This window comes from Rhipicephalus sanguineus, chromosome 3 (genome assembly GCF_013339695.2).
Source record: "Rhipicephalus sanguineus isolate Rsan-2018 chromosome 3, BIME_Rsan_1.4, whole genome shotgun sequence".
Classification (NCBI taxonomy): domain Eukaryota; kingdom Metazoa; phylum Arthropoda; class Arachnida; order Ixodida; family Ixodidae; genus Rhipicephalus; species Rhipicephalus sanguineus.
This window is the reverse complement of record NC_051178.1, coordinates 12,638,800-12,652,740: the sequence shown is the minus strand read 5'-3', so window position 1 is coordinate 12,652,740 and position 13,941 is coordinate 12,638,800.

Genomic DNA, 13,941 nt, shown 5'->3' with positions numbered 1-13,941 from the left:
TGCATGCATGTGCGCGTGTGTGTCTTTATAATGTGTGTATGCACGTGTGTGTTTGCATGTGTTTGCGTGTGTGTATCGCGCGTGTATGCGCGTGTGTACGTATGTGTGTGCGTGTCTGCATCGCGTGTGTGTGTATGTGCGTGCGTGTCTGTATCGCGTGTGTATGCATGTGCCTGCGTGTCTGTATCGCGAGTGTGGCGTGTTATGTATGCGCGTGCGTGTGTATCGCGTATGTACGCCCCTTTCTATGTATGTGCGTGCGTGTCTGTATGCGCGTGTGTATGTATGTGCGTGCGTGTCTGTATCTCGTGTGTTCGAGCGTGTGTTTGTATGTGCGTGCGTGTGTCTATATCACGTGTGTATGCATTTGCGTGCGTGTCTGTATCGCGCGTGTATGCGCGTGTGTATGTATGTGCATGTGTATCGCGTATGTACGCCCATGTGTATGTATGTGCGTGCGAGTCTGTTTCGCGTACGCACGCCCTTGTGGGTGTATGTGCGTGTGTGTCTGTATCGCGTGTGTTCCAGCATGTGTATGTATGTGCGTCCGTGTGTCTATATCGTGTGTGTGCATTAGCGTGCGTGTCTGTATCGCGCGTGTATGCACGTGTTTATTTATATGCGTGCGTAAGTGTCTGACAGCGTCATTGGCATAAAAATGCTTCGGGCCCACTCATTTCGGCCAATTCAAGTCAACCACCACATTCCGTCTTGCCTGCCTTTTTTGAGCTCATCAAGACCACAATTATGAAATAAATTCTAGTCTATAGACTATATTACGGACAGCTTTCGATGCCGCCATGCTCAGCTGTTAACCTCGCCGTGTTTTATCTTGAACTAAGCGAACAGTGCTACGGTGGCCGTATACACATGAAAACTGTTTGGTTGGTGCATTCAGCGTTTTCTGACTATCAGTTCGCGTCAGGGGAGAAAAGTAAGAAAACATTCGTTTAACAGCCCATGATGGCGGCGCCCATATTCCTTAAGTAACACAGTCTATACTTTGTGCTGCTTACATTTTATGCGCTGAAAACACCTCCGCGTTACGGAGAGCCGAAGCGACGACGGAGAGGTAAACCGCTCAGCCGCCAGTTGGTATACTCATTTTTTTAATCACTTTCGTTTCTATTGATCAAAGCGTCTTAAAAAATACAGACTTGCCACTGTACTGTCAGAAGCCCACTTCCGTCACGAGTGCTCCTTAAAAGACAGATTCTCATTTAATGCTTCAAGGGGCCGATTAAACAAGCGAGCGCAGTGATTCTAATGCCACTGCAGCGAGCCAGTGGAGGGTTCAGCGTACCGTGCGCAGCGCGCCTGCCAGGGGAGAATTCCGAGGAGAATTGAGGTGGAAAACGCGCGCGCGGAGGAGAGTGTCGCTACTTTCCAGATCAAGGGGCTATACCGATGATGCTATGATCGTTCCCTTTATAACGGGGCGGTGACAAGTGTGCCACCAGGCTCGACGAAAAATTTTTTTTTCCTTTTTTCTTTTTTTTATGGCCCAATGCCTCTACTTCGATGAAATGTATGTTAATTCAGGAAAAAAAAACGCGGAAATTCTCAGCCCAGTTCTCTGCCCTTTACGACAGACTGTCCTTACTTTTTTCAAATACTTATTTTTGTTCTTTCTCTCTCATTTTCTGCCACCAATACTTTAACCGTCTTTTACTTATTTCAATCGCGCGTGTGTTCAGCTTTCCAGTGTTGTCCCTGAAACCCAAGGCTTCATGTAGGCTCGTGCACAAGCGTACACGTGGGTAGATATCTCCACATTCAATCAGAACATGATCCGCCGTTTCCTTATCTTCCCCGCTGCATGTGCATTGTTCTTCTTCTTTACTGAATCTCGCTATATCACTACGCGTTCTAAGGCAACCCGACCTCGCTTCAAACAGCACAGCGCTTCCCATTGAATTATAGTAAAATGCCTCCCTCTTTATTTCATTATTGCCCTTTCGGTAGTTACTCAAAGCCGGTTTTTTCTCCATAGCTGCCGTCCAGTAAATCCTCTCCGCCTCTCTGACTTTTCACTTAACGCTCTTTGTTGACATATTGCTTACACTACCAGCCGTATATTTACTAGTGATCCTCCTAGTTCTTTTTCTGCACTGTGTGTCCACGCTCTTCCTATACAAATAACGGAACACCTTCTCTGCCCATCTACTCTCCTTGATATTCCTTTGCCTTTGTTCGAACCTTATTTTGCACTGAGCTTCCCTCGCCTACCGGAGCGCTATTCGCAGCGCCGCCATTGGTGGCGCACAAGGCGAATACAGTAACTCTATTCAACGGCTCCACCCCTCTCAGTCTTTCGGGGAGAAAATGCGAGCCGGCGGGCGCGCGCGCCTCGACATGCCCACTCTTGTCTAGTGACTCCCGCGCCGGCAATGTGGACAGGGTGTCGCTGCTTTCCGCACGGAGGTGCCGGCAGGCGGGACGCCGCCGCGGCACGCTTTCCGCCAGTGCGCACGTACCTTTCGTCGCCGTCGTGGCGCCAGTGGTGCTGCCTGCCGGCGATGTTACGCGGTGTCATGATGAGCGGATCTCTCCTTTTTTGCGGCTTGGGCGAGGGATCTGGCCGAACCTTTCGCTACAATTCGATTATTCGTAAAATGCTGGCCACTTTACACGCTGTATATATAACTGAAATCTAGGGCCAACTGAGCCACACATATTTCATTGAACAGTTCGGCTATGGTGGCTAGAGGGGGAAGTGTGACGGGCGCTGCATCCCCGCCGTGGGAGGGGGATCCGCGGAACGCAATGAAAGTTCTGGCCGCCGCAAGGGGCGCTGGTGTAGTAGTAGGCGCTCGCCGCGCTTGCTTTCGCTCGTTCATTCTCTGTGTGCTGTGCCGTCAACTTGTTCGGATGCCTCGCCTTCGCTGTCGTCGTTTGTTTACCCGCCACTGTACCCACGTGTTCTGCGAACCATGCCGTCAAATCGCGCAAGCACATGCTTCGCCCCTGGCTGCGCTCGGAGAAGCCTTCGGTCTTTAAAGCCCCGAAGGATCTCTCGAGGCGAGAGCAATGAGCTCGAAATATTAAGCGGACTGACAAAGAGCTGACGAGGGACAGCGTTGTTTGCGAGCGGCACTTCGACGTGAGTTTCATCGAAAGCACATACCAACACGTACATTATAAACGGTGAGGTTGTCGAGATACCCCGCGTTTGTCAGTAGACGCTGTGCCTACGGTGTTCCCGGACCGCACCGAAGTACTTTACCAAAAAAAAAAAAGAAAAGCAGACAGGAGTGCCCAAAGGGAGCACCGCCAGAACACTTGAAGTTGAGGATGGTCAAGTAATTTGACCTCTTAACATGATAGGGAAGTATGTGATAACAAATATCTGACATGAGTATGGGATGACAAATTTGTGATAAATAAACATGTTTTACCATTTCCAATGCGTGTATTCAGTATGCATCTATAGCCGTAAGTTAACAGAAATCATTGGTCCTTGCATAGATAGAACTATCGCTGAAGTAATAAAATAAAATGTTCATTATAGCTGCAGCATTCCGATCTCCACTTCAAGTTTCCCAAGGAAAACGGGCCGTAAAATTTAAGTGCTTTGAACATTTCGTGCTCAAGAGCACCCCCTACAATGCAGCGGAAATGAAGGGGGGGAAGTGGATGCGGTATAAGAGAGAAAAAAAAAACTCACTGCACTGCGGCCAATATACTCTCTATGAACGATTGTAAACAGTTTCACTAAGAGGGAAAAAAACACTTTAAAGTCAGCTGAGCTATGCAGCGGTGCAAGCGGTTCAGTTCAACTGAAGCAGACTATAAATATGGTAAAAGCAGCGCAAAAGGAACACGATAATAAGAACGACACAGGACCAGCGCTGAACAGTTCAGCGCCTCTCCTGCGTCGTTCTTCTCGTGCTGCCGTGTTTTTGCGCTGCTTTTACCATGAAAAATCAGCCAACTAGCCCAGTTTTTGCACACTGTTGCATATTAAGCATGTCAAAGCAAACCGATATTAAGAAACATTTAAATATGAACACCTGGAGGCACGCCAGTTCCGTCTGGTTTAAAACCATTCTTGGTTTTCTTTTTTTTTACCTCTCGCTTAACACCGCTAAGAACTTGCAACGCATGCTTCTTAGCAAAACAAACACGTAGCGCTTTTAACAACACGGGCGCGGGATATAAGCGATTATTAGAAACAAGTGAAACTAACGTCTAGCGGCCATAAATAAAACAGGCAGATGCCGCCGCAAGCACCTACGGTGCAGGTAGCGCCACCTGGTGTGACCGCCATCTTTCATTGGGAATTCGTACAGCCCTCCGCTCTCCCCGTCACACTTCCCCCTCTGCCACCATAGTTCGGCGAGCGCAGGGGGCAGCTGTCGTGTGGTCCTCCTGCGATACACTGAAAAGCCACAGCAAGCGAACTTTTTTGTTGTTTAAACAGCACGCTGAAGAAGAGTTCAATCGTCCGAGCCATTGACGGTGCTTCGCAGCAGCTCGATGGGGAGCCGGAGGCTGCCCGGCGTGGCAGGACCGGGCTCACTCTTCTCGTAGTAGAAGTAGGCGGTGGCGATCACCACGTAGTACATAAACAGCATCCCCACCACCACGACGATGAGCAGCTGTCGCTCACGCTCCTTCGTGACACGGTTCTGGGCGCCGCGTCACAAGAAAAAGAACAGATCATGTCCTTTACAGTGGGTGTAGAAGGCAGCACAGAATTTTCAGAAATCACCGGCGACAGATGGAATTATTGTCCCTCTTCAGTTCGATTACACGAAGCGGTGCATGTTACTCGCAAAACTTCAAATCAGGGGTGTGCGAATGTTAGAGTTTCGAATTCCAATCGAATAATACCTAACGGAATAATTCGATTCGACTTTCGAATAGCTAGTATTCGAAGTTTCGAATATTTCGACATTACGAATATCTAAAACGCGAGAAAGGCCAATAGTGCAAGTTGATTTGGGTGCGGTGGTTAAAACTAACGCTAGCGTCGGTACAGTAGGCCTTTGTTAAAACTTTCACCGATATAATGGTGCAAACATTCAAAAGTTCTCATCGTTCCGGCGCGCCTTTCAAGCGCTGCTGTGAACTGGCGCCCGACGATTTGTGGGACCAGAGTACCCATGGAGACGAAGCAAAATTGCGCGACCATAGAAAAAGAAAAAAATAGCTACCGTACGGGGGTACGGTAGCTATTTTACGGGGGTACCCCCGTACGGTAGCTACCGTACGGTGGTACGGTAGCTATGCCTAACGGTAACTCTGTTTGTCGTTAGGAGGTTAGGACTGTAATGGCGGCTCTTCTATGAACATGCTTGCGCACCCATAAAAGCTGAAAAGGAAAAAAACCCCTGCCGAACAAGCGGGTGATAAAGGTGTCACCACGCCATAGCGTCCCTGATCTTTTCCTTTGTCTTGCTGTAATGGCGGTACCCGTTCCGTGTAAATATACTATTCGATATTCGATATTTTTTGCAACTATTCGGCACATTTCGATTCGAATTCCATTCTAGATGAAATTTCGCTATTCGCACACCCCCACTTCAAATACATAGTCGACTAATTAAGTGAATTTCGCTACTTAACAGTCAATTAACTTCATCGTATTACGTATATCGGCAGTGAGCCACGAAGGCAATTACGTTTCGTGCGAAATACGAGTATGGTGCGACTTTCCAAATATGCCAAAATAGTAAAAATGCGTTGCCTTCATTAACGAACCGGCTTTTTGTGCATTGAAGCGTCAAAGTCAATGGAGTGACTTGATATTGCATGGCACACTTTCGACGTGAATAACAAGAAGCGGTTGTCACCCGAAAAAAGGACTTGTTCAGTGTGCGTACCCTTTGGAAGCTCACCGCGGTTACAATTCGTAAGCAACAATATGTCCTGTGAAGTTAATGAACAAGTTGTTATTTTTATAATAAACCACTCATTGCCTGTGCTAATTCAACGTGCGCCGAATGACTGTCATAATTTTGTACAGGCAAAGTTGATGCTAATGGTGGACGGTGCAAAGAACTAATCACGTGACAAAATCGTTATTTCTTGGTTATTGAGGTTCGCGCCAGAGCACACATAGACGAATGTAAGTGCGAGATAGCGGATGTCTACTTGTGTCGTCGTCTTTTCCTTCAGTCGTTGTCCTCTTTGCGCAGGTCAACACTTTTGGTCATGAACCAACACTCATCAGCCATTCTGACAGTCTACTTTGACCCACGGCTGCTTGTCTCACTCTCCTGCTGTGGGGGTGCGAACGGGCCTTAAGGACGATAGTCTTTCTTGGGGAACTTAAACGCAGAAATTTTGGTCTGTCTGTCACCCGATTCAGCCACCCGGCCAGAGCTGAACCACTTTCCGAACGCCCAGCCATTTTGAACTGGTGGCTAGATTCATACTTGTGTGCATTGTCTATCAAAAAGCAAACATTGCGCATATCTGACGCGCAACATCAGTAGGCTAGTATTAGGTGGTGTGTTCCTTTAATAGAAAATACATACATACGTAATTCTAAAGACCCTAGTTTCCTAAGTTGCGCTTAAAATGCCACGCTATGCGCGCCGACGAAAGCCCTCTGCCACGGAGAAAGGAAAGAACCTCCTCCGTGCCCTCTGCGCAACATGGCCTCCTAGATGGCGGGCGCGAAACCCGCCGCACGCCCGCCATCTCGGAGGCTGTGTGCACAAACTCATGTTTCCCCACGTATTGCCAGATGGCGCCCATATCTCACACAGCGCTAATATATCGTCTTTCGGCGACATTTGCAGCGAAGCACGTAGATACGCGGCCAATTCTCTGTCCTGCTGGGTACAGCATTCCTCCCGGTTGCAGCTGCTTGCCGGCTCCAAAGGCGCGTTTTGAGGAGAGGGTTTCTGGCTCTGTGGGTGCCTTTGCAACGAGGCTGGCGGCGAGATGGCCGCGGTTGTCTGCTGGGCCGACTTTCCTGGCAGGGATGAAGGAGGGGTAGTGGGGAGTGCTGTCATGGCGCTCGCCTGACCCTTCCTGGCTTTGCCTGGCTGTGGTGCGTTCTTCGGGGTGGTCAGAGCCCTGGCGGCCTTTCGGGTGCGTGTCCGGTACGCATGCGCAACTATCATCCTTACCCCTCTGCAACAGCTGCGCGTTACTCTCTCCACTTCTCTCCCAGCCCCTGCTTGCGCTTCCCCTGCGTTCTCGCTTCTGCTCTCGCGGCTCAAGCGCTACTCTCCTCCTCTAAGCAGGTAGAGCGCAGCGGGAATTTCAAGATGCACCCACTGCACCGCTGAAGTGAACCTCACGGTTCACTTCAGCGACCACAAAGGCATCCTCATCAAAGCAAAGTGCACACCTCAAGTACTACACGCTGCTCAATAACGACCTCCGTTAACCGTTTCACCTTCGTCTACAACGTTAATAACACCGTTAATAACGATCCGAGGTCGGTTGCATGCCCGAGGTCGGTAGAATGCCCAACGAACGCCAACGGAACGCGATCGTGCAAGTGCTCCAGCTTCGCATCGCCTCATGGTCCCCTTTAGCAGGAGATGGTGTATTTTTTTTGTTTTTTTATTGCGAGAAGCAAATAAAAATTTTATGGACACTCTCGACGGGTTTTTACCATCGCCGTCATTTTTCGTATAAAGTAGAACTCGATAACATCACCCCGCGCATCGTATGTTCTACCCGCGAGTGAAAGCTCGCGAGCGCTGGAAACGAACACGGCTGAAGCTGAGATGAAACGAGCTGGCCATCTCCGTCTCACGGAGGGCGCTTGACATACCATAATCCCGCGTGTGAGGCCTGCCGTGTCGACTGCTCCTCAAGCAGAGACAAAACGTCCCGCACGTCTTTCGCAAGGAGCAAGAAGAGACGCGACGAGGAGGGAGGGCGAGCTCTCCGTCACTCGAGCAGCAACTGCAACTTTGGTCATAAGGGTGCTATCTCGGCTGGTATCAGCGGAGAGCCCGTTACCCATCTACGCGCTGTGCTCACACCGCTTCGCATTGAGACGACAGACTGCACGAAAAGCACTTCACTCCCTTAAGCGGGCGTATTCCGTTATGCCAGCGTTTCGTAGAGTAACGCGAGGTGGGATCCAAATCACTCAACTGCTAGCCTTACTTCGCGTGACATTACAATTTGTTTTTATCGCATTGACTGCTTCTCCATTATTATGCGAAACGTATGTGAAACTATTGTTTCATGCTCCAACAACGCCAGTGTATCCTGACAGGCTAACTACGTAGAGTGATGGAGAATGAGAACAAGTTCTCTGGCTCAAACTCTCCAGGCATAAAAATGAGCACTTGTGTTGTGTGTTGTTCTCTGTGTCTTGGCAATGAATGCGTGTCATCCGGTAATAATGAAACCGTACCAACTTGCCCACTTTTCTGCTTTGTTTCCAGACATAAAGTGTCATATGTACTTGCACTGCCGCTCGATCTCCCCCCTTTGGTGCGGCCCGCCGAATGCTCCTCTCCGCCTGTGAGAGCGGTAGTTCCCTTTCAACCCGCCGCCTCGGCTATGGCGCTCTCTATCGGCGACGCGGGGATTCCTCCCAAAGCTCCCTTCAGCCACAGTGAGCTATCAGCGCGGGCAGTTTCATGCGGTTCTGCTCAGTGTTTCGTCATGCTTCACTTGAGACGCTCTCATGAACAGTCTGCAGTCATCTTAGCTGGAATAGAGACACATGACTGGCTGAGACATATTAGTGCAAGCAATTCAACGACGAACACAGGAAAGAAGACGAAGGCAAGCGTTACTCGCAACTGTTTATTAGCAGGGAAGGGTTTCTCATATATGTTATTTCGTCACGCATGCGCATGTGGGAATAAAGTAACACGTATACATCAGAGGCCTTTGGGCGTATTGGGCGGGAGGAGTTGCGGAGCCGCCCTCCATCGGACGCGCCTCGATTGCGTGCTAGGTAGGATACCGCCGGCGGGCTCCCGATAGGTTTTGCTGTCGGCGCTCTACAAAAATACCTAGCTGAAGTCCTCCAGGACATTTCTGTAAGTACTTTCGAAGCGAAATATGTTCTTCACTCTCAGAATAATAATTTTCGACGAAGAGAAAGCACAAGGTAGTTTACAGTCGCTGTTCCTTTGCAAAAAACAGAGCACCCGATTCACGCCGTTACCGCGATGGAGGCCCCTTAGCCGGCTTCTGGCGTGAAAGGTAGTCAGCCGCCGAGTGCAAACTGTGTGAAATATCTTGTTAGAGTAGACTGCCTGTATAACGAAATGGAGCACAACAGAAAGAAGCCTCAAGGTAGCGATCGCACGGGTTCGTGCATGTATGTTCGTACAGGTGGTTTCGCTTTCAATACAAGCGCGCTTTGGCACCGTGCTGTGAACTTTAGGCCGCAAAATATGAGAATGTGTGGGTACATGAACAACTATTGTTCTGCGGACGCTGTCAGAGCAGTTCAAGAACAGTTTCGTTACGATTACGACTTCGGCGCGCCTACGGCAAATTGTGATGTGCCGTCCTGACGATTCAATTTGTTTTTTTTTTCGTTCTAAATTCGTGTACGTTTCAATGTATTTGACAAGTTGCCTTGCATTGTATATCGATCGATCCTCAGCTAGCAATTGCCGCTTGTTCTGTTTCTTATTTCAGTGCGTTCGTTTCGTTTAGTGCTCACACAAAGCATGAGCAAATGCGATGCCTTTTTTAACATCCTCCTTATTTATCGTTCCCTTTGCATTCCAGTGAACTTGCCGCTCCCTGCCATCAAAAAAGTCATCAATCATTAAGCTTTATCACTTCGTGGCTGCTGATGGAAGGAGAACGCCAAGGAAAAGAAAGAAAATGCAGTAACGTTCGCCGGACTTGTTCGGCAAACGTCGGCTGTGAACAAGGACATGAACTTGAAATAGTCATAAAAGAAAGAGAAGTTATTGCAGCAACCTGCAGCTGCAAAGCAGGGTAACAACAACGCGTATAGATTTAAATGCAAAATTTTAATGCGAAGCATGATTTCGCGAGCTGCCCAGCAATTTAGGCAGCAGTGTCGTGTCTAACGCCAACAGTGCAGCATCTTTCCCACATAAATAAATAAGGCTTCAAGAAAATACATGGGGTTGGAGGAGCTCTAGTAGAACTCGTTGTTGGGCTAGTTGGTGCATTGCATCAAGGAATTATACCAGCCGAAAACAGACGAACACAGGAAACGGTGAAGGAGACAGGAAAGCGGCTGGGCACAGGCCTGAGCACAGGAGACCGCAAGTAGTTCCCTATACGCACAGAGTTGCGCATGGCCTGAAAAAGGTTGCCGTCAGGTATGGTGTGCCTGTGGGTTCTCGGCGCCAAGGAAGCTGAGTGGGTTATGCGCACGTATTGGACGAAAGAAGAAACCACAGTGTGATACGAAGCATGGCCAGATTTTTGTGGATTGTGCTGTTGGCGTCATATATGAGATACCACTGACTTGTGGAAAGGTTTACATAGGCCAGACGGGTCGTTGTGTAAACACTAGAGCGTGGGAACATTTCAAATCGTTAGAAAAGGGAACAGGATAAAATCTGGCCCTTCACTGTAAACAGTGCAAATGTGAACCGGTACTGAATGATTTGAGAATTTTGGGCCGAAGTCATGAGAAAATGGCACGTGAAATACTTGAGGCCTTTCACATTGCGATGAAGGGTGAAGCATGTTGTAGTGATAGCTCTGTGGCATTGCGCAGAATAGAACAAGATTTCCTCCAATCTTTTTTGTAATCACGAGAAGGAAATGAGGATGCGAAGATGACACACAGTAATAGCATGCCATGTTTTATGATATGCCTATATGGTTAGTTCGGTTGATGTAAAGAGCGATAGTGATATGACCATGTGACCGCATGAGTGTATATATTTGAGCCTCGCTTTGGTGATTAAAAGAGTTGGTAGTCTAGCCGCTTTCCTGTCTCCTTCACCGTTTCCTGTGTTCGTCTGTTTTCGGCTGGTATAATACCTTGATGGTTGGAGGAGCCCGACTTGAGTTTGAGAGTGGCAGAAATAAATTTGGGCTTTTAGCGCGTAGTGTTCGCGTCAGGAGAACACAAGCTTGACTGAAAGAACGTTATTGACAACATAGGTGCCGCACACATCAGCCGCTGCATTTGCTCGCTTGCTATGTACATCCACCAGCAAACGTCGTGTACCTTAAGAAGGCGAAAGCCTGAGATATCGCATCACACTGGAAGATTGACCGTCAGTGTCCCGAGTCGGAGGCGTCAACACGAGTGATGGAAAAAATCATCACGTGATGACGTCACCAATGACGTCATCGTGTCGTCGCAGATCGCTGGAATTGGTGACGTCCCCATGACGCCACAACGTGACGTCACATGTTCACATATTCACACGACATGGTCGCTTGCACAGCCTCCGTGATCAGTGAGCCTGTTAGGTTTTGGCCGCTCATAAGTCGATCGTGCAGACGGGATGGCGCGGCACTGTACGTCGTACAAAGCTTCTTTCTCGGCTCGCTCTCGGCGTGGTCTTTGACTGTGCAATTATCAACGAAAGCAAACTGCAGGGAGCAGCTCGCTCCCAGGATGCCCTCAGGGGTTCCGGGTACGCGACCGTTCTCAGAGGTCGGCTTCGGGAAAAGCAGCCCGAACGTGTGGGAAAATGTGGAGGGCAAAGATCTGCTCTATGCCGTCGCTCGAAGCGACAGTATGCTGACTACAACAATGACCGGCATACGCTTTAGGCGCGCCGACGGCAAAGAAGGGTTGAGTCGCAACAATGCACGGTCCGAACGCGGGAAAGACGAGGACACGCAAATTGTTCCCCGGAACCGTCCTGACGACTGTCACCGGGGGCTCGACTCGATGCGCGTGGGAAATGGCGCGAATGCCGCAGGGCTGCTGCGATACCGATATATTCGACCGTGAGAACCCCTGAAAACGTGGGATAAGGAGAGAGAGAGCCATGATGGGAAAGAGCGCCAAATAGCCTGTCTGCACCGTAAAAACACTGCTGTCGAGATTAGGGACAGCCCAGTAGGGAGTGGCTTAATCTGAGAGTAAACAGATTGGATAACAGAAGGTTGAGGCGGCCCAGCAGTGGCCACCTCCCCCTTTTTTTTAGGGGCGAAGCTCCTTAAGGCGGCACCCGTTCGTCCCTCGTAGTCGTCGTCGTAGTCCGTAACAAGTCTTACGCTTTGACCTCCAAGGTGGTGCCGGTGGGAGATTTCTCCTGTGCGTTGTTGAACAATAAAAAATTCGCAGCGTGCGCGTTAACTAAAAGCCGAATTCTTCTGTCTCTCATTCCCCATTAGCAGCCATTGGCATGTTCCAGTAGGAAACGTTAGTAGAAGTAGAAGTGTAAGTGTTAGCTAAAAGCCGACTTCTTCTGTCTCTCATTCCCATTAGCAGCCATTGTTTACCTCCAAGGTAGTGCCTGGTGAGATTTCTCCTGTGCGTGATTAAACAATAAAAATTTTGTTCAAAACGCCGTTGATTGATGAAATAAACCAACGAAAGACGCCAGATGTTTTGTAAAAGCAGAACGAAAGAACGCCAGATGTTTTTCTTAAAGTGTAGTAGTAGTAGTTGTATGTAGCCACCTCGCCCGATCGTCAACGGGCGAGGTGGACCGGCAACGGCGCAAGGACCCTGCCGTACGAGAGTTAAATCACACTAAAAGACATACTTTGCGGGCGATACACTCTAGTGAGCTTTCAACTTTTCGTCTTAAATTATTTCTACGAAAAACGCAAGGCACACCTTGAGCAATATATTTGGTTTTGGGACGCTAAATGGAACCATGAGGCGATGCGAAGCCGGAGCACTTGCACGATCGCGTTCCGTTGGTTTTCGTTGGGCATGCTACCGACCTCGCGTCGTGGAACGCGCGTCCTGTCTTCCCTCTAGCCTTGCCTTTAATTCGCACAGGGCGAGCGGGGAATGCGGTCGCTCTTGGCGCTCTTTCGCTCGGGAGCGGACTTCTTCCTTGCATTTCACCGATCACAAGTGATAATGAAGGGACCACGTAAACCAACAGTACAATAAAAGTTTGATGTTTAATATATACACGATGTTTCACACTCTTTATATTATGTACTGGGCGCATTTCACGGAAGAGTTTCACGGTTTACAGATGATTCCCTCCGTAGCTTCGCCCCACTCATCATCATTCACCCCGTGGATATGCTGTGATTTTTTTGTTACCGCAAGGTACTTAAGACTGGACGGAATTCGTTTCCCTTCAGTCTAGGCTGTAATCACTTAACTGATCGATCAGTAAGACTCCGTACGATGCAACTTCTGTCTGGGCCGTAACCACTTGGTGGTCGAACAGTGAGACTCGGTTCTTCGTATGTAGTAACTGTGTTCTAGGCTCTAATTTAAGAAAAGTTAAGTAGAAGAGTAAGATGCTGTTGATGTCTATGTTATCATCAGTGTGCTTCGGCAAGATGTACATTATGACTGTAAATATTTCGCTGCAATATACCTTCAAGTTTTTATTACCTCCTACCTGCCTCCTGCTTCATCGACGTCGATCATCTCCTTGACGGGACTTCAATTCACATCAAGGAGAAAACGAACAAGGAAAAACATAACTGGCGCAGTCTGACAGGGATCGGCGAGCTCTACAGCACCATACACTGGACCAGCGCTGAGAAGACCCGAGGGGCAAGGCATCCAAGAGCCACCAGCGGCAACGTCGAGACGATCCCACAGCAGTCAACTCCGGCGCCGTGGCGGAGATCCAGGAACGACAGAGCATTCAGCAAAGGGTGAGTAGGATTTCTTACGTCTTTCTCAAGTTGGCATGGCAGTTTATGGGTAGAGCACATGGTGAGAACACGCGGGGGTGCAGAAACAATGGAGTTTAACGGAGATGAGGGTACGAGTGTGGCGGAAGTGGATCAGAATCGAGAGCCATCAAATGATGGTAGTCTAAGTTCTGATAAATCAGCTGAGGCGAGAGTGCCTACGCAGAGGCAAGAATCGATGCAGCAGGCATCTCAGGTTTTGCCGAATTC